This window comes from Rhinopithecus roxellana, chromosome 17, assembly GCF_007565055.1.
Source record: "Rhinopithecus roxellana isolate Shanxi Qingling chromosome 17, ASM756505v1, whole genome shotgun sequence".
Classification (NCBI taxonomy): domain Eukaryota; kingdom Metazoa; phylum Chordata; class Mammalia; order Primates; family Cercopithecidae; genus Rhinopithecus; species Rhinopithecus roxellana.
Window position 1 is genome coordinate 62,715,251 of NC_044565.1, and position 22,011 is coordinate 62,737,261.

A 22,011-nucleotide genomic window follows, 5' to 3' on the forward strand; every position below is an offset into this window, starting at 1 on the left:
GTTCAAGTCAAGAATATTCACTCTCCCCACTTCTATTCATCATTGTATTGAATATAGTGGAGCTCCTACTCAGGGCAAAAAGGCCAGAAAAAGAAATAAAAGTGAGGGAAGAAAATTAAAATTGTCTTTATTTATTTAAAAATGAATTCTTCGTCAATAATTTTAAGGAATCTGAGAACCAATTATTAGAATTAGGTGAATTTGGCAAGGTGAATATACTATACAAAGGGGAATACAATAAAGTGAATTTAGTAAGGTGAATTCACAAGGTGAATATACAAATATCAATTGTTTCTTTTTTTTTTTTTTTTTTTTTTTGAGACGGAGTCTTGCTCTGCCGCCCAGGCTGGAGTGCAGTGGCCGGCTCTCAGCTCACTGCAAGCTCCGCCTCCCGGGTTCACGCCATTCTCCTGTCTCAGCCTCCCCAGTAGCTGGGACTACAGGCGCCCGCCTCGTCGCCCGGCTAGTTTTTTGTATTTTTTAGTAGAGACGGGGTTTCACCGTATTAGCCAGGATGGTCTCGATCTCCTGACCTCGTGATCCGCCCGTCTCGGCCTCCCAAAGTGCTGGGATTACAGGCTTGAGCCACCGCGCCCGGCCTCAATTGTTTCTATATAAAAGTAGCAAACAATTGGAAAATAACATTTAAAAACAATTTTATTTTTTATTGATAATAGCATCAAAAACAAAATACTTAGGAATTAATTTAATAAAACCTACGGCAAGACTTAAAACTTTGCTGAAAGACACAAAAAGAGATCTAAAAAACACTGATTTAACATGTTCATAGGTTTAAAGACTGAATAGTGTGAAGATGTTAGTCCACTCCCAGATTAATTCATATATTCAAAAAGAAAATGAATGGTTTACTTTATGCATATCTGATGTATTTTACTATCAATAAATACAAACCTATTTTCAACAATACATTTGTAATTGTTTTTTAATGTCTGTTTTGGGTTTTTGCTTTTTATAAAAAAACTATATTTTCTCTAAATCATGATGATTTCCCCAATGGTGAATTCCATATTAAGGTGGAATATTTAATGTTAGCAAACTGAATTGCTCCTATCAACTGAATCCTGACCTCTTACTGCCCCTCCAAATTCAATGCTTTTTATATGTTCAATATTTTTTTCTTTCCTTGACTTAAACTCATACTTCGAAAACTCAAACTTAAACTTCCAGCTCTTCATATTGGCTTATAGTTAAACTATTAAAGAAAGGGATTTATAGTTAGATTAGCCCATTGTTCTCATTGTATATGTCTAGTTTACCTGCATTTGTAATAAAGTTAGTGCCCTAAAACATTTCATAGGGCATGACATTCCTTTTGATTACTACTTTGTAATTGATAAGTAGTCATTATATATGGCAAAGATAGTCATCCACAAACCCAGGTTCTGTCTTCTTATTTGACTTCCAAGAAAAGGCACTCCCGAAAATCATTTGTGTACTTTACCATGTTAGCCAAATAATACCACCATCTTTTATAAAACCTGAGAGTTTTCATGAGTACATTTATTTATTTATTATAAGTACTTTTTCAAAACCAAGCAGTAACTAAAGTCAGATGGATTCCTACTAATGATTCAGGGTCCCCAGAACAGCTTGCTCATGCTGACGAACTCATGGCCAGTCATGCAAGTGAACAGGGAAACCATGCTGATGGGAGGCTGAGCACAGTCACTTAGGGACTGCACGAAGGCAGAAAAGTACATGATGAATCCATATTCAAAAAAGATATGCAGATGGTGAGAAGTGAAAAATATAAAAACCAAGAGATAGGTGACATACAGAGACCAAAAAAGGAGAACTATGAAGGAATAGGGGGGAAAGAATGATGCAGATCATCTGATGTTTGTTATTATGGAATCAGTAAGATTATTCTTCTAAATATTAATTATTTAGTAATTATTACATGATTACTACATGATCACCTGTGCAATCCAAAGTTCAATATTTTGAAAGTATTTTCTAGGGCAGGTATAGGGTACCTCACACCTGTAATCCCAACATTTTGGGAGGCCCAGGCAGGAAGATCACTTGAGGCCAAGAGTTTGAGAACAGCCTGGGCAACAAAGTGAGACCCGGTCTCTACAAAACAATTTAAAAATAAGCCGGGCAAGGTGGTGTGTGCCTGTAGTCCTGGCTACTCAGTTGAGGGGCTGAAATGGGAGTATCGCTTGGGTCCAGGAGTTGAAGGCTATTGTGAGCTATGATTGGGCCACTGCACTCCAGCCTGGGCAAAAGAGCATGATCTTGTCTCGGTGGTGGGGGCGGGGGGGGGGGTGTTCCTCCCTTAGGAATCCAGGGTAGGAGACCTGAGACAGATGGAACAAACCCTTAATAAACCCCCACAGCTATTGGACATGCCTGAAGCTTCCAATTCCTAGTTTTAAACTGTCTCTCATGGGTAAAGGCCCTTCTATCTTCATTGTCTGCTTCTGATGCAGGATTTTGTCATATGTACTGGCTAATGCAGTACCTCAATTCCCATTTAAGAATCAGATGAGAAAGCAAGGTGACAGAAGACTGCCTATAATGTACCTAACACATAAAAGGAAATCTAGAAAACACTCTTGCTTTGTTATTTTGGAGTTAGGCAAAGGGCCAGAATTTAAAGCTATAAAGAAAAACACAACAACTAAATACCTATAGATCTATTACTCAGAAGTAACAATAGTAAACATTGTGATATATTTATCTTCTTTTTAAAGAAATGAAGCATCACCAATAAAGCTAAAGTCCCCATACTCAGAGCCTGCCCTGTTCTTTCCCCCTCCCCTTGATAGAGGTAACCATTATTATGAATTTGGTACATATCCTTCTGGTCAATTTTTTATATCATTTTTAGACATACATATATCCATAAACAATGTAATGTTGTATGTTTTGAAATACACATTTAAAATGTATATATACCATACATATTCTGCATTTTGCTGACTTCATACATTATGTTTTGGAGTTCTATCCATGTTGAAGTGTGCATGTGTTCTGTTCATATATGTATGTGAATATACCACATCTTAGCCATTTCTGTATTTAGGTTGTCCATAGTTTTTATTACAAATAATGGCTCAATGAATGTTCTTATACACAGCATCTTGTTCAGATCTTCATATGCATAAGTACAAGAATTTCTAATGGCAATATCCAGAGGCAGAATTTCTAGATTGTAATATTTGTATATGTACAACTCCACTTGCCATCTGGCAAACCGTTTACCAAAATAATTGTTTCAGACTTCCACCAGAGTGTGTGGTTTGAGAGAGCCATTTTCCCCATATCCTTCCCAATTCTTGATATAATTAATTTTTTTACCCTATCAAATGGATGAAAAACAGTATCTCCTTTCAATTTGCATTTCCCTGAATATTATGGAGCCTAGGTATCTAAGTTTGCTTTTTTATATTTCCTATTCTTTTTTTTTTTTTTTTTTTGAGGCGGAGTCTCACTCTGTCGCCCGGACTGGAGTGCAGTGGCCAGATCTCAGCTCACTGCAAGCTCCGCCTCCCGGGTTTACGCCATTCTCCTGCCTCAGCCTCCCGAGTAGCTGGGACTACAGGCGCCAGCCACCTCGCCCGGCTAGTTTTTGTATTTTTAGTAGAGACGGGGTTTCACCGTGTTAGCCAGGATGGTCTCGATCTCCTGACCTCGTGATCCGCCCGTCTCGGCCTCCCAAAGTGCTGGGATTACAGGCTTGAGCCACCGCGCCCGGCCTATATTTCCTATTCTTTAAATGAGTATTGGTCTACTTTCATCCATTACATTAGGCACTCAATAAGCACTTTGCTTTCAATTATGAGAAATTTTCTTGAATTATACTATTCATTTTTTCTTTCTTTTCATTTATTGTTTCCCCTTTTGTGGAATGTTTAATAATACAACTCCTGGACTAGTATCTTTATTTTATCTTCTGTTTATTATTTCTTTGCCCTTTTGCTCTACTTTCTAGAAAAATTTCCTCAACTTATTGTCCAATATTTCTTTGAGTTTTTCTTTTCTACTATATGTTCTCAATTGGTAAAAACTCTTTTTTGCTCTCTGAATGTTCTTTTTAAAATATCTCATTCTAGCTCTATGGGTACAGCATCCAGTCTTTCTGCATGTACATACCTGGGTACTTCTATATATGTGTGCGTGTGTGTGTATGTATGTATATGTATCTATATATGGCTGTATGTGTACATGTGTATATGTTTATATGTGTGTACATGCATACATATACATAAAGTTTTCTAGGTGGCATGATCTATTTTCTCCATTTTTTTTCTATTTGCTTATTTTGGTTTCTGTTATTCATATTAGAAGCTTTCCTCAGATGCCCAGTGGTATTCAGTTCTCTGGGTACACAAAGTTGATTGAAAGCTCTAGTTACATACATGGGGCTTATCGATTATGACCTTCCCTACAACAGGGCAATCTGTCCAGGCTCTTTGTGAGGACACAGATATTTATGTGAGAAACCTGGCTCCCATTTTCTAATGCTTAGCTCATTTTTCAAACACCTGTATACAGGTAAAGTAGTTTCACATTGTTAACCTATACCCCTAGAAGAAACAAACTTACCAACTGGAGTACAGTATTTATGTATAGTTATTTTTGTCTTTAGGTTTTTCTCCTTGAGTCGGTGAGATTCTCAAAAAGATTCCTCCTGTTTCCTGCCTGGATGCTAAAGGGCCTAGTTTTCAATTTGGGAGCCAGTAACAGAGAAGGGGGCCAGGAGTTCTGAGCATTGGAAATGTCAATACTCAATTCCTCTCCACCTTCAATGTGACTGGTGTCCACTAGCCAAGAGACCCTCTGTTTTAATGTGAAAGATGGACCTCAAGTCTCCCACCTGTCAGGATGGGAGAAGTGCATAAGCACAGTGACAGAGAAGAAGGAGATCAGGGCAACTAATGGCTTTTTAAAAAGCTTTTAAATCATCTTTCTCATTTTAGTTCACTTCCCTTCTTTTTTTTTTTTTTTTTTTTTTTTTTTTTTTTTTGAGATGGAGTCTTGCTCTGTCGCCCAGGCTGGAGTGCAGTGGCCGGATCTCAGCTCACTGCAAGCTCCGCCTCCCGGGTTCACGCCATTCTCCTGCCTCAGCCTCCAGAGTAGCTGGGACTACAGGCGCCCGCCACCTCGCCCGGCTAGTTTTTTGTATATTTTTTAGTAGAGACGGGGTTTCACCACGTTAGCCAGGATGGTCTCGATCTTCTGACCTTGTGATCCGCCCGCCCGTCTCGGCCTCCCAAAGTGCTGGGATTACAGGCTTGAGCCACCGCGCCCGGCCTCACTTCCCTTCTTAACTTCCAGAGTTACATAATACATAGTATCTGAGCCTTTTGAAGATTCACCAGTATCAGTTCAACTGGTCATCAGACTTCTTCCCTTCAAAGTGGCTTTTTCAAGTTTAGTGAGATTGCTACTACTATTTACCAGCTATTCTACCCCTTCAAAAAATTTGTCATATTCCCTCCCACTCTCCTAGTCTCCCCGGATTTATGACTTTTTAAAAATCCTTACTTATCCTATTTTTGTTGTTGTTTAACTAAACTGTTGTTTTGAGAGGGAACAATACTAAGTGCTCAATGTACCACTTTTACCTCAAATCAAAGACTATATATTATTATTTCTAACATTTTATTTATTTCAATCTTCCTGTTATTTTATAATTATTCAAAAATTTTTACTTCATGTATATATTATCACCTTAATCTTTTTGAGAATTTAAAAATCCACTTTCCTGACATTTTTGAGAACCCGTAAGCAACAGAAATTACTCAATAACATAAAGAATTATATGACAGAAATAGAGTTAACCATAGGCAGCAAGGCTATTGGAAAGGTTTGGGAAAAGAACCAGCTTTCGACCAAGAGAATGTCCTTCTGTACACACAAACTGAAACCATGGATTGTGACTTTTAAAAGGCAGGGAAAAAATCCATCTTTCATTACCAAATACTGCCTTATGATATGACTGTCAAAAGAAATTGTGGTTTAATGTTCTCTCTCTTTTTTATCACTGTTCTTAAGTGTATTTTATCTAAGTATCGCTTAATGTTCTCTCTTGTAAGGAAGTAAAAAAACAAACTTACCAACTAGAGTACAGTATTTATATACCTAAAGGACAGTAAATTCTCTCACCCCGGTATACTAACTGTGAGGTGTGATGAAAGTTTGTTATCAAAAACAATTAAAATACCAATGATTTACATATTATTTACTTAAAATTAGAGTAGATTCAAGATTATTATAATGTGGCTTTAACTTATCTTCTTTAGGATATACTTTTTGATGGGGAGAGAAAAGAACAAAGTTAGTCAAAATTCCCAGTGTTCTGGGACTCATAATTTAGGTTAGCTATACTGCCATCCAGTAGTGAGTCATTATAAATAAACCATTAACACTAATGGCAATTATAAATTATTTTGGTGGCATGGAGTTACAATTCCATAGTAACTTATTATTTTACCCCAAATAAAATTTAAAAAGAAGGTGTCTGAAAAAGAAGCTTTTATGAGATCAAATTTTGGGTGAAAAAATGCAAGATTTTAATAAAAGAATGAAGAAAGAATATTACCAACTTTCTTATTAATGATGACACAAGTCGTGCTCTCCAAATTGAAGATGAAAAAGATTTAAATGAAATTTGAAATCAAACCATCCATATTAATGTTAAAAACACTGTAAACATTGAAAATGCTGTAAATTATTCGATACATGTATAAAGTTTATTTGACTTTTCCATAGACTTTAAAATAAATTTGTTTGCTTTTTGTAGTAGAATAGCAGTACCAGGCCTCTGAGCCCAAGCTAAGCCATCATATCCCTGTGACCTGCACGTACACATCCAGATGGCCTGAAGCCACAGAAGATCCACAGAAGTGAAAATAGCCTTAACTGATGACATTCCACCATTGTGATTTGTTTCTGCCCCACCCTAACTGATCAATGTTCTTTGTAATCCTCCCCTACCCTTAAGAAGGTTCTTTGTAATTCTCCCCATCCTTGAGAATGTACTTTGCGAGATCCACCCCCTGACTGCAAAACGTTGCTCCTAACTCCACCACCTATCCCAAAACCTGTAAGAACTAATGATAATCTACCACCCTTCGCTGACTCTCTTTTTGGACTCAGTAGTCCAGTCCACCTGCACCCAGGTGAAATAAACAGCCATGTTGCTCACACAAAGCCTGTTTGGTGGTCTCTTCACATGGACACATAAGACAACCAGTATTTACTTATTTTTTTATCTTTCACTTTAATAAAAGTGATTTCATTGTTTTTATGATTACAAAATGCTTTTATGAAAAACTTGCAGTCTCTCTCCAGAAAAGAACTCATTTATTCACATAATTTTTTAGGTGACTTTAAAAATCTAAGAATTCATGAGTGCAGTTAGAAGACATAAGTGCATTATGTTGGAAAGATATGAAACCTGTTGCTGCTCTGTGGCCAGAGCAAGAATTGCAAGTAATGTATCTGAGCACCATTAGTAAGTGGCAAGAATTCCACCAGTGGACCAGTAATAAAGAGAACCACCACCTCAGAGAAAGTCTCTTGGATACGGGCAACAAGACATATGAAGAATAACGTTCATGCTAACAAAGTTTATAAGAGCAAAAAGTAGGAACAACTCAAATGCCCATCAATAATAGAATCTGGTATATTGATACAATAAAACTTCACACCAGTGAAATAAATTAACAGCTTCAGTTATCCATATCTGCCTACAGGTAACCACATTCCCTTCTTATAACCAAGACAGTATAGCATTAAGATTAAAAGTATAGATTCTGGAGTCCAACTCCATTTATAGCTTTTTGACTTTAATCTTTCCATGCCTCCATTGCCTCATCTACAAAAAGTGGGATAACACTTGTACCTAGTCAAGAATTGTTCAGAAAGTAAAGATTTAATATTTTTAAGTTACTTAAAACAGTGTCTGGCACATGATAAACAACATGAAAGTGTCTGATTAATAATAACCAGACTATAGCTAGCTAAATTTAATTTAGTTTAATTTGTCTTCTACTTGACAGCCACCTTTCTAATAAATGATGGCAGCATCATGTTTTCCCTTAGTTTTTCCCTGACTTGCGTTTCACACATTCCTTTAATTATTCATTATATCCTCCTGTTTCAGTAACATATATTCAGGAGATTTTAGGTATCTTTTTTTTCTTTCAAATCTCAATGTTTCTAGGAAGAGATTAAAGTTTACATTCTAAGTTTAATGATAAAGTGTAAAAAAAACCCCAAAAAACTCAAACAGTACAGTAAGAAGTCAACCCAGAGTATTTCGTTATATCTTAATTTTTACTTCTTGTTCCTTTTGAAAAAAGGTAGAATATAAACTTTTATAAACTGGGTGTTTAAAAGTCTGTACATCAACTACTAAATCTAAAATATTCATGACTCTTACATGCATCATTATATTCATGTTAAAGAGGAAAGCACTAGTAGATTTCAATATTACTAATTCTGGGTGCAGTTTAAACACATCTATTTTGAAGACAAACTATTCTCAAAAGAGTGTTGCTACTTTTTTCAATGCTCTATTATAAGTGCCTGCAAGCATTTGCCTATTTATTAAGTTCTAAACTAAATTCCTCTACTCTCCTTTACTTTTCCCCATCCACAAAAAGGTACCTTCATACCCATTCAATCGCTGCTACCCAAATCCCAGATATCACCACCCTTTAAAGTTTTACACTATCACACCTTATATATTCAATCATCAAGCCCCACCTTATCTATTCCCCTGCACACACACAAATCCAGTATCCTATTCCTGCTTACACACCCCTTCCACAGGGTTTTATCTCACTTATGATAAAATCCAAAACTCACAGCATAGCCACTCTCCCCATAGCATACTATGCTTTAACCACACTGGTCTTTATTAAAAGTTTCTCCTATTCCCCAATCTTTCTTCCTTACTCTACGGCCTTACCTACAATATATTACCTGCTGTGAATAATCCCTCATACCTTCTTCATCTATCCAATTCCTATTCATTCTTCCAACTTCAGCTAAAATTCTACTTCTCTTAACCCAGTAATCTAAATGAGCCTCCATGTACTTTCATGACATTTTCTTATTTTTCTTCATAACATTTTTCCCACTATTTTTATTTACATATTTGTTGTGTCATTATGTGTTTATTGTGTATCTCTCTCACTCAACTGTAAGCTCCACACAGGTATTTTTAATCTGGAGCAGAGTAGATATACAACATTAAAAAAAATTAACTCAGCTCTTGATACGGAAACAAGTGTCTTCACTCCAGCCAGCATCATGGTCTTTGGTGCTGCCCGGGCCCGGGGTCTGTTGGGAGGGAATAGAACTGGGCCTGACCTACCTGAACTGACTGGCCCTCCGAGGTGGGTCTGGTACATCCTCAAGGCCCTACATATCTCCTTGGATAGGGGACCATGGGGGGCTTGGGATGATGCAAAAAAACAAGTCACCCAAGGGATGTCAGTTTTTTATCCCACTGCATGGGTTGGATTTTCCAAAATCATAATTTGCAGAAGGAAGGCCAGCATTTATGATGGAATATATAATTATATATAAGGTGGCCACACTGGGGCGGGGGTCCTTCCCCCCTCACAGCTTTGGCCCCTTTCACAGATAGAACCTGGGTTAGAGGATTGCAGAAGATGAGGTGGGGGAGGGCAGGGAAGATGCCTGTCGGGTTTTTAGCACAGTTCATTTCACTGGGATTTTGAAGCATTTCTGTCTGAACACAAAGCCTGTTCTAGTCCTGGCAGGACACACCGGGGTGGGGGCGGGGGAAGATGCGGTAATGAAACCGGTTAGTCAATGTTGTCTTAATATTGTTGACAATTCTGTAAAGTTCCTTTTTATGAATATTTCTGTTTAAGCTATTTCACCTTTGTTTTGAAATCCTTCCCTTTTAAGGAGAAAATGTGACACTTGTGAAAAAGCTTGTAAGAAAGCCCCTCCCTTTTTTTCTTTAAACCTTTAAATGACAAATCTAGGTAATTAAGGTTGTGAATTTTTATTTTTGCTTTGTTTTTAATGAACATTTGTCTTTCAGAATAGGATTGTGTGATAATGTTTAAATGGCAAAAACAAAACATGATTTTGTGCAATTAACAAAGCTACTGCAAGAAAAATAAAACACATCTTGGTAAAAAAAAAAAATTAATGTATGGAATTAATGAACCTGCTCTAACTCAACAATCCTAATATAGTTAAAAGCTCAAAGAGAATAAGCTCTGATCATTACTGGTCAAAGAACATTACAAATTTTTCTATGCAAACCCATGAGCTTCAGAATAATGGCATAGGTTGGGGTATATACCAGATTTTTTTTTTCTGAGATGGAGTTTTGCTTTTGTTACCCAGGCTAGAGTGCAATGGCGCAATCTCAGCTCACTGCAACCTCTGCCTCCCAGGTTCAAGCAATTCTGCCTCAGCCTCCCAAGTAACTGGGTATAGGAACCTGCCACCACATCCAGTTAATTTTTGTGTTTTTAGTAGAGACGGGGTTCCAACATGTTGGCCAAGCTGGTCTCGAACTCTTGACCTCAGGTCCTCCACCCACCTTGGCCTCCCAAAGTGCTGGGATTACAGGTGTGAGCTACTGTGCCCGGCCTCCCAGATTATTAATATAAGGAATTAGGCACAGATTTGAAGGTGAGAACAGAGGGAGGAAGGAAAACTAAAGCACAATTAGTACAACTGCTAGATTAGCCTCTACTACTTGGAGGAAGAGCATTTTTGTATCATCATTCTGCAACACAATTTCTCTCTGTATTTGCCACAAGGCAAGAGAAAACAAGATGTCAGAGAAAATCCACACTCAAAAAGCTAAAAATTAAACCTAACACCTAAACTGGAAGTGTTTAGTTCTTTCCTAAAGAACAACTCTACTTAATCAAAAAGCTTCTACTGAGGACCATCAAAACCAAGTTGTTCTAAATCTCCAAAACATTATGGCAGGATACTCAGATAGGATTTTAATTTCCAATATAGGTTTTATATGTATTAGAAGATGGCATTCTACTAAGGACCAAGAAAAGGTAAATATTAAATCTCTTTAGGTGACAGTTAAACTGGCATACACTTTATCAGATAACTATTTGCATTACTAATTTTTTTTTTTTTTTGAGACGGAGTCTCGCTCTGTTGCCCAGGATGGAGTGCAGTGGCCGGATCTCAGCTCACTGCAAGCTCCGCCGCCCGGGTTTACGCCATTCTCCTGCCTCAGCCTCCCGAGTAGCTGGGACTACAGGCGCCCGCCACCTCGTCCGGCTAGTTTTTTTTTGTATTTTTTTAGTAGAGACGGGGTTTCACTGGGTTAGCCAGGATGGTCTCAATCTCCTGACCTCGTGATCCGCCTGTCTCGGCCTCCCAAAGTGCTGGGATTACAGGCTTGAGCCACTGCGCCCGGCCTACTAATTTTTTCTATGTGCAGGTTCTATCTACTCTACCACACTGTTAACTGACAACGACAGTCTTACCAGCTCTTTGTACCCCTTAAGGATAGCAAAGAACAGCTACTAAAGTTAACAGTAAAACTATCTGTTTCCAAGTATTTAGATTTATTTTGATCATATTTCTAAATTACATATTACCTTTTAAAGTAGTGACCAGCATATGTACTTAGAAATTTTTTTTTTTTTTTTTTTTTTTTTTTTGAGGCGGAGTCTCGCTCTGTCGCCCGGACTGGAGTGCAATGGCCAGATCTCAGCTCACTGCAAGCTCCGCCTCCCGGGTTTACGCCATTCTCCTGCCTCAGCCTCCCGAGTCGCTGGGACTACAGGCGCCCGCCACCTCGCCCGGCTAGTTTTTGTATTTTTAGTAGAGACGGGGTTTCACCGTGTTAGCCAGGATGGTCTCGATCTCCTGACCTCGTGATCCGCCCGTCTCGGCCTCCCAAAGTGCTGGGATTACAGGCTTGAGCCACCGCGCCCGGCCGTACTTAGAAATTTTAATAAGTAATTCCATTTTTGGGGGATGCAAAGTTTAATTATATAACAAAATGTGCTAATTTATATCACATGTAACCATCACTTTCCATATGGTGACATGCACAGTAGTGGGGGTAGGGGGTAAGGAATGATAAACAGAGACCTAGCCTTAACTTAAAAAAGAAAAACAAAAAGCAAAAAACAAAAAACAAAAACAGGTATTAAACATTAGTAAGTTATTTTAAAATCAAATTATAAAACATGTGCTTTTTATTTCTTTTACTCAGTATACATATTTTCTCTTTTCTAACAGGCAGTCATTCAATTCTCAAATATTAAAAGCCTAATATGTGATAGGCTTATTTGTCTTGTACCAAGTGCTAGGGATACAGCAGTGAACAAAAGAGTTGAAAGGCCCCACTCTCCTTTAGCTTACATTCTAGTAGGAGGAAAAGAAAACAGAATAATGAAGTAGAGACTGACTAGGAGAGATACTTTAGAAGAGTGATTAAGAAAAGTTTATACATTAGGGGAATATCTGAGCTAAGACCACGTATAAAATCTTAACCCCACAATTATTCAGAAATCAATTATTTCATAGTATGCATGCAATGAAAACCCAGTAGAAACTCTTATCCTCTTTTACCAATCTGGAAATTCTCACTATTAACAAAATGATGCCTATATTTAGATATCCAGGTAACATCCAAAATTTATTAGGTCAAAAAGAAAATCCTCATCTCTACCACTTAAAGTCACTGCTAAATACACTGCCATCACCAGCAACCATACTACCACTTTCCCAGCTCTCTTGGTCCTTAGAACTGCTTCAGTCAGCTCTCCTTGCTTTTCCTATATTCAATCCATTAAAATCTCCTGCTGATTCTTTCTCTCCAGTGTTTATCAGAACAGCATCACATTCATTATTTTTAAATCATTATACTCCATACTGTTAGCAATCCAAGTCTGAAGGAAGCACTTTAGCAGCACGTCTAACTACTATCCCTGGTCTGCCTATGCAGTATATCCTGCTGAACAAGTCCCCACATCCCATGTCACAATGTCAGATCCCTAGTCACCACCCAACAGTGCCTTTCAATAAAGAATTCCTACTCTTGCTACCTTGCATTCAAGGTCTCCCATTATCACAGCCGGCAATGACAGAGCTTAAATATACATGAGGAAAAAGTGACTAAATTAGAGAAAAACATACATACTGCCACAGCTGAAGATTTTAATGTCCCTCTCTTAGCATTTGATAGAAGAACCAGACCCCTCTAAAACAAAAATCAATAAAGACATGGTAGATCTGATCAGCCACCTCGACCTAAGCGACATTTTTAGAACACTATACCCAACAACTATAGAATACATTCTTTTTGAGTACATGTAATTTCACCAAGACTGATATGACTTATGCTGATAAATCAAAATAAATTTAAAAGGATTAAACTTCTCAGAGTGTGTTGTTTGTACACAACTGAAATAAATTAAAAACCAGTAACAGTAAGTGTTTAAAAAAACTCCAAAACTTCAAATGTTTAAAGCCAACACACTTCTAAATAATCCATGGAGGAAAAAAAACCCCAGAAAACACTGAATTATTTCAAATGGAATGTAATGAAAAGTGCAAATAAAAATACATATAAACATCTGGAGAACACAGAGAAGGCAGTGTTTAAAGGGGAGGAAGAAGATTTTATAGCTTTAAATGTCTCCTTTAGAGGGAAATAGATTTCAAGGTTCTATCTTAAGAAGCTAGGAAGAAAAGAGCAAAGTAAACCCAAAGGAAGTAAAAGAAAGAAGATAATCTAAATGCAGACATCAGTGAAAGAAATAAAACAGTAGAAAAAATTAACAAAGCAAAAGTTAGTTCCCTGAAAAGAGCAACAAAATTTTTAAATCTCCAGTTCATGTGGCCATGAACACATTCTCACCTTTCCTTCAGCCTTGTCTGAAACCAATATGGCAGGCATCTTCTAGCCTTTAGACACAAATGGCACTCATCTCTCATTTGGTTCTTGGTTCTTAGAATTGGTAATCTTCTTAATCTTCTATACCAGGGTCAGCAAACTATGGTTCTCAGGCTAAATCAGGTTCACCACCTGTTTCTGTATGGCCTGTGAGCTAAGAATGGTTTTCACTTTTTTTTTTTTTTTTGAGACAGAGTCTCACTCTGTCACCCAGGCTGGAGTGCAGTGGTGCGATCTCGGCTCACTGCTACTCCCACCTCAAGGGTTCAAGCAATTCTCGTGCCTCAGCCTCCTGAGTAACGGGGATTACAGGTGTGTACCACCACATCTGGCCAGTTTTTACATTTTTTAAATGGTTGAAAAAAATCAAAAAAATAATAATATTTCATGACACAACACAATTACATGAAATTCAATTTCAATGTCCATAAACAAAGTTTTGTTGGAATACACTCACACTCATTTGTTTATGACTTATTGTCTATGGCTGCTTTCACACTACACCAGCTGAGTCCAGTAGCTCCCGTATGGTTGGCAATGTCTACAGCATTTATTATCTGGTCCTTTACAGTAAAAGTTTGTCAAACCCTTCTCTACACATACTCTTTCTCCTCCTCCTCTCTTCTCTGTCAATTCATGCATCCACCCCAAGAGTCTGCTCACTACCCATTTATAAGAAATGTCATTTTACTTCCTGGAAAATATTCTGTTCAAAATATTCTATATTGATATGTAGAGTAATATCTTGCACATGTATATGTTGTTTCACCATTTAGCAGCAACTTCCCTAAGAAAGGAATTGTATCTGCCATTCATCAACAAAACAGTAGCATTTGAACAACAAGCAATGGACCAGACTTAAGAAAAACTACCTTGCCTCTTCTCACCAGAAGCAAGGACCAAAGCTGGTGGGGGAAGCAGGGTTGATAGGCAGAAAGAACAGGGGCAGAGATCTATTGAAAATTGAATATGCAGACATTGAAAACTTTTTGCTTTCATTAAAGATAAATACAGAAATGTAATCTGCCTACTTTTTAAAAATAAAAGCTTATTATCTCTGATTACGACAGAACTATTTGCCTTATGAATCAAGAATAGAAAATAGAAAAATTTACTTGATTAATAGCCCCTTCTTTCCCATAGATCATCAGTTCTTAAATGTTTTTGGTTTACGGATCCCTTTATACTTTTAAAAATTATCGAGGACCCAAAGAGGTTTAATTAATATGAATTACCAATATTTACTGTATTATAAATTAAAACTGAGAATAGCCCTTTAATAACCCATTTTTTTTTCTTTACTGCAATTATGTAGTAACAAAGAAAATAATAACCAAGAATACAATTGGGTACTACAGCCTCAGTTTATGAGAAGGCATCAATTTTACCCTCCATTACTTTTGCACTATTGGTGAGAATGTCTATACAATAGAAAAGGAACACAACATCTTAATATTATTAATAAAACAATTTTGATGTTGTGGACTCCATGAAAAGGTCTTAGGGGCTCTGTTATAGACTGAACTGTGTTCCCCTCTCAAGTTCATATGTTGAAGTCCTAACCCCCAGAGTGACTGTACTTGGAGATAGGGCTAGTAAGGAGGTAACTAAGGTTAAATGAAGTCCTAAGGGTGGAGCCCCAGTCCAGTAAGACTGGTGCCCTTATAAGAGGAGAAAGAGACACCAGGAGTGCACAGGCACAGAGGAAAGGTAATGTGGGGACACAAGAAGATGGCAGCCAAATACAGAGAGGCCTCACCAGAAACCAACCCTGGTGGTATCTTGATCTTGGTCTTTCAGTTTCCAGAACTGTGAGAAAATAAATTTCTATTGTTTAAACCACCCAGTCTGTGGTATTCTGCTATCGCAGCCCAAGCAGCCTAATACAGACCCTCCGAGGGGTGTGCAGACCATATGATGAGAACTTTTGCCCTAGATATATATTTATTATTATCTTTGTATGTGCTCTGAAAGAAGAGGGCAAAGATCGTTTCAAAGACAAAGACAGAGATCTGGAGCCCAGAAAAAGAAAATTAGATGATATCCAAGAACAGTGAAGAAGATAAATCCCCTGATAAAAATGAGAAAGTAAAAAAATTCCATAGGTAATCTATATAAGCTAGGCTCTCTCACCAATCTACACTTAGCTCTCCCACATACCACATTACTTAGACAATGCTATGAAATTTAAGCCTCCCATTCTCATACCCTTACTATATCACTTCTCTGAATTTCTACCTTTAACTTCTTTTGGTCCTTTGAATATTCATCACTTGTTTGACCTTACAGAATTTGGCTAGGGAGATTTGAGGTGAACTTCCTATCAAATTAAAGTCACTTTTCTCTTTGACCTTTCAGATATATTCTAAGAAAAGTATACTGGTTGTCTTCCACTTCTTCTCAATATCCTTGTAATGCCTGGTAAATGTGGACATACAGTTCAGACTTTGGCCCTCTGCTCTTCTGTGCCCATGAATATATATATATACACATGAACATATATACATGCATACACATGGTCATGCACAAACACATGCAACACATACATACCCTCTTTCTTTAGAGAAAGAAAAATCTATTGAGTATCTACATTCAACTTAAAAATCTATTGAGTATCTTATATGTGACACCTCAATAAATTCAACCTACTAGGAGAAACCACAAATGACCAAATTAACATCCCCAGAAAAATGAGCAAAGGACAAAAGCAAGCAATGCACAAAAGATGATCTACAAATAGACAATAAAAATTCAAATATATCCAACTTTATTAATAACTATTTGAATTAAAAGTATGGCATCTATCAAAACGGCAAAGGACTAAAAAAACTGACAAAATCCAGCACTGGTAAGGGTCTAGGGAAATATATAATGTCTTATATTGTTTTTGAAATAGAAATTGGTATATCCTTCTGGAGTTACCAAAAGAATTACAATGCACAATCTATCTTCTAAGAATTTGTCTTCACCATATAATCAAAAGTACAAAGATATAATCATAAGTATAGGGCGGTAGTTATTAACTGGGGCTGTCTTACCTCCCAGGAAACACTGGTAATGTTTGGAGGCATTTTTTGTTATCACAACTCAGGGTGGATGTCTACATCTGTCTACAGATGTCTACTAGGTAGATAACAGATGCTGCTGAACATCTTACAATGCATAGTACAATCCCCACAACAAAGAATTATCTGACCCCAAAGTCAACAGTGGTGTTGTTGAGAAACAGTGGTATATGAGGATAAACTATTTTTTATCATTGTGGCTACAACTGCTCCTCCTCAGAAGGGGGAAAAAAAAAAAACAACAGGTCTTATTTAGGTCAAATACCTGTATACTAACTGGCTATATTGGAGGTCAGTGTGCACTAAACCAGACTGCTGTATGGTTCTCCTTCTCCTATGTTCATCATCTATTTTGCTGGATATGTAAGTGGATGCAGCCTGATTTCTCAGGAGTGTCTGAGCATTTTCCTCTCACACAGTTAACATGTCAAAACACAAGGGGACTAGAGGTGTCACTCTGTGAACAGAACTTGACAGTCAGCTAACAGTATAAGGTCAAACATTAGGTTTGGGGAAATGAGACAAAGGCATATACCAATTCCTAACAAAGCCTCCTAGGCTACAGAAAGACAGATATTAGGTACAAATTAGACTTAATCCCTTCTAGAATACAGAAAGACAGAGATTAGGTACAAATTAGACAGGGGATTCAAATTCATGAGCTCTGCTTAGAAAGCTGCCTGAATGGCTGGGCGTGGTAGCTCATGCCTGTAATCCCAAGACTTTGGGAGGCTGAGGCGGGTGGATCACCTGAGGTCTGGAGTTCGAGACCAGCCTGACCAACATGGTGAAACCCTGTCTCTACTAAAAATACAAATAATTAGCTGGGCGTGGTGGCAGGCGCCTGTAATCCCAGCTACTCAGGAGGCTGAGGCAGAAGAATCACTTGAACCCAGGAGGTGGAGGTTGTAGTGAGCCAAGATCGCACCATTGTACTCCAGCCTTGAGATGGAGCAAAACTCCGTCTCAAAAAAGAAAGAAAGAAAGAAAGCTGCCTGAACATACACATACACAAAAAATTCTAGACAATATCAATGTTCAATTAAACACTGAAGTGCCACGGTTCAAGTGTTCAAAGGGAAAACAAAAAAAAAATCAAGAGATTTAAAATATACCAGATATATATTAAGGGGACAAAGGAAGCCTCAGGAAAGATTAGGACTGAAGTGTCATTACTGTAATTTTCTAAATGTTTCAACAAGACAAGGTATTTCACATGCCATATTCCAGGAAAAGGGCCAGGTGAATAAGGGAACTCCTCCCCACCCCCCACATACCACACAAGATTATGAGAATCACAGTTAACAACTCTTCCCATGACGAAAGCAGGGTAGATAAGAGGGCTGGGATACTCCAAAGAAGGAATAAAGAAAAATTTCTAGCTTAGTTAACAAGAAGAAACATGGTATCATAAATTCAAAGTAGCATTTCTTTTCAAATATCCTGTTATTATCTCTTACCACTAACCCAGAAAGATATTTTCCCTAATTAGCTTAAATTTCATCACATACATGCAATTCTTACTTAAATAGTGTAGAAAGGTCCTGCATATCCTAAACTTTTATAAGTCAAATTCCATTCTTTAAATATAAAGCTACAATATTCCATTGAATGAAATTCTGTGACTCATTCTTTAAAAAATTAATCCCATCTTAAGACATCTGTATAAAATCAAATTTTTATACATGTGCACAAGTGAAAATACAGAACACTTTAAAAACACACAACAAAAATAAGAATTAAATTTGCCTATATTGTATTGTATATTCCCAGAAAGACTCATAACATTGAATAATTTTGTTTTGTTTTGTTTTTGAGACAGAGTTTCGCTCTTGTTGCCCAGGCTGGAGTACAATGGCGCAATCTCAGCTCACCAAAACCTCTGCCTCCCAAGTTCAAGAGATTCTCCTGCCTCAGCCTTCCCAAGTAGCTGGGATTACAGGCATGCACCACCACGCCTGGCTAATTTTTGTATTTTTAGTAGAGATGGGGTTTCTCCATGTTGGTCAGGCTGGTCTCGAACTCCTGACCTCAGGTGATCCATCCTCCTCGGCCTCCCAAAGTGTTGGGAGTACAGGCATGAGCCACCGCGCCCAGCCAATATTGAATAGTTAATAATAATTTGAACATGAGGTTCACTGTAAAAGCTGAACAAACCAAATTATATAAAATTTGGCAACAGTCATGAAAATAGAAATCTGAAATTATTGCCAGTTTATTATTGCAAGATGAACTGAGTCTCCCCAAAGGCATGCTTTTCTTAGTCCTAGTTTGGGCTTTGATCTTGCTGATAAGGAATTTAAATTTTGTAGAAGGGATAAGAATTTTACCTGGAAAAACTGGAAAGAATTTTTTTTTGTTTTCTTGAGACGGAGTTTCACTCTTGTTGCCCAGGCTGGAGAGCAATGGCGTGATCTCGGCTCACTGCAACCTCCACCTCCCAGGTTCAAGCAATTCTCCTGCTTCAGTCTCCCAAGTAGCTGGGATTACAGGCATGCACCACCATGCCCAGCCAATTTTGTATTTTTAGTAGAGATGGTGTTTCTCCATGTTTAGGCTGGTCTCAAACTCCTGACCTCAGGTGATCTGCGCACTTCAGCCTCCCAAAGTGCTGGGATTACAGGCGTTAGCCACCACGTCCGGCCTGGAAAAAATTCTGTACAGTAAGTATGAGGAAGGACTGAGGAGTCTGAAAAGGCTGAGAGGGTAGGCTGTTTTGGGGAGAGAAAGTCAGGAAGAGGTAGGATGTGGCAGGTTAAAGAAGAATAAGAAAATCTGAAAAAGAACAAAGATTCTTAAAGGCAATTTATAGGAAGTAAATCTTGCTGGATCAAACTACTCCCTTTATCTCCCTCAAAAAACCCTTTGGGAATAATCTCTATTATTTATCACCAAAAATATAATTTTATAATTATCTTTGTAATTCTATAACTATAATTATTTTTATAATATTTGGCTTGTTTTCTTGTAAGAAGTCTGGAAGAGAACTTCAAGGACAGAGAATGGTAGTCTAAGGATCAAAATCAATCTGTCCCCGTGCCCCGACCAAATGATTATACTTTGAGTATTCTATCTCTTACTGAAAAATAACATATTTCTCCAGGTTAACCAACCAGTCAGTTTATTGGTTAACTCAAGGTCATAATGAAGCCAAGGGTTCTGGGTCTGGACCCCTTTGATCCATTAACTGTTCTAAACTGAGTTCACAGGCTATATTCACAATGTCTGGTAAGCTGCCTTTCAAAATAAGTAGTTGATTAGTCAGATAAGGGTAGTCAAGAGAGTATGAATGAATCAATGAAAAATCATCACTCCTACTATTGGTAGTAGATTCACTAATTTTGAATCTAAGGCCATATTATTAATAGTTTGTGGCAAAAGGTCAAAGAATCTTCAACAGTTTGGAAAATTACTCTTTTTCAGTTTCATATAAACTTTCACAAGAAGGTTCACCATTTAATTTTAAGTCTAAAACAAACCCAAATGAATACTTTCCAAGAATAAAGGCTACATGCATAAAAGAATTACTACTTAAGACACAATTATATCATTTTAATGATGCCTAAATAGAAGCAATTAAACAACAAGGTGAAAGAATCTATGACAAGTCCTGTTAATTGCTGACTATAGCAGAAGAGTTTTAAAAATCACACATTTTGTTTAAATTCCTCTCATGTAAAAATCCAACAAAGCAATAATGGTAACATAAGTAGTAAGTAACATCAAATTTTTAATCATAAGTGAAAAGACAGTATAAACTGTCTACTCTTTCCTATTTAACCATCTGGAACATATTACAAACTCTCTGAAAGCAAGAAAAATCTGCAAGTATAATTACACTCCGGGACTATCAGCATGACATGCTTCAATAAATACTCCTAATAGGATCTGCTGATAGAATAACTGGCACTAAAATGGATGGATTTTCATTATCTGCCTATTTGTTCTTACTGGCTAAATGCTCAAAAAAACCAATGAACTGTCTATTGAATACAGGAGGGGGGAACATACACCCAGCAAGGACAAAGTATGGCAGTTTGTAGAGGTAGAACAGAAGGAATGAGCATAGATTTGTAAAGGCCTGAGTTCAAATCACATTTTCTCTCCCTCCCTTCCTTCACCTCTCCTCACCCCAAATCTGCATAACTATCCATGCTCTGGTTAAAAGTGACTTGGTTAAGGTAGGTGAATATATTAAATTAAATCTTGAGTTGGCAGAATTCCATCAGCGGAAGGTCTTCAGACCAGATGGTAAACTAGTTACAAGGAACAACATTCACAATTTCCTCTGTTCTTGATGGTTTTTGAGATTTAATACACAGCCACCTAATTGGAACAGTTATACAAGTGAAGAACTGCATCAGCTAGGATTTTCAGGAAGGGAGCTCGGCAGCTGAGCAGCAAAGTCAACAGGTGCTGTGTCTCATCCAGATATAATGAGTAGTTGAACTAAGCAGCAATAGTTGGAGTGATGAAGATATTAAACTACTTCAACAAGTGTTGGGAGTAAAAAAGGGAGGCCAAATTGTCCGCATGTGTGAATTACAAAAGTAATTCATTTTTACTACACAACGTTGGAAAATACAGGTAAATAAAAATAAAATTAAAATCACCCATAGCTGTACAATCTAGAATTAAAGTGAATATCTGCATATGCATTATTTCTATAAATATCTATATATATAGTTTTATTTGAATAATTATGGAATCATAGTGAATATATTGCTTAAGAGCATCTTTTTTTCACTAAGTTTACGTATGTCCCTTCTCATGTCATTAAATATTCCACAGAGATTTTACTGTCTGTAAAATATTTCTGTGTGTGTGCACGTGTGTGTATCATAGTTTTTAAGAAATGCAGTGATTAGGACTTCAGATTGGCTCCAATTTTTTTTTTTTTTGGTGGTATTAAATACAATACAGGTACTGTGATGAAGCATAAAACTTTGTTTATATTCTCCGAATAAGCTCCTATGAACACCAAGGTTCCTGGCATGGGGGACTCATTAATGCCATTTAGCCAGGCCTGAGTTT

At 37.4% G+C, this 22,011-nt stretch overlaps 1 protein-coding gene across 1 annotated transcript in view; it reads right to left on the reverse strand.

Moving 5' to 3' along the window:
- Nucleotides 1–19,325, reverse strand: part of NCOA1 (nuclear receptor coactivator 1) — a 159,229-nt gene extending 139,904 nt beyond the window's left edge. Inside the window, exon 1 of the mRNA XM_030920913.1 lies at nt 19,308–19,325. The gene's annotated coding sequence lies outside the window, so the exon portion shown is untranslated. The remainder of the gene's footprint in view (nt 1–19,307) is intronic.
- Between the last annotated feature and the right edge of the window lie 2,686 nt (nt 19,326–22,011).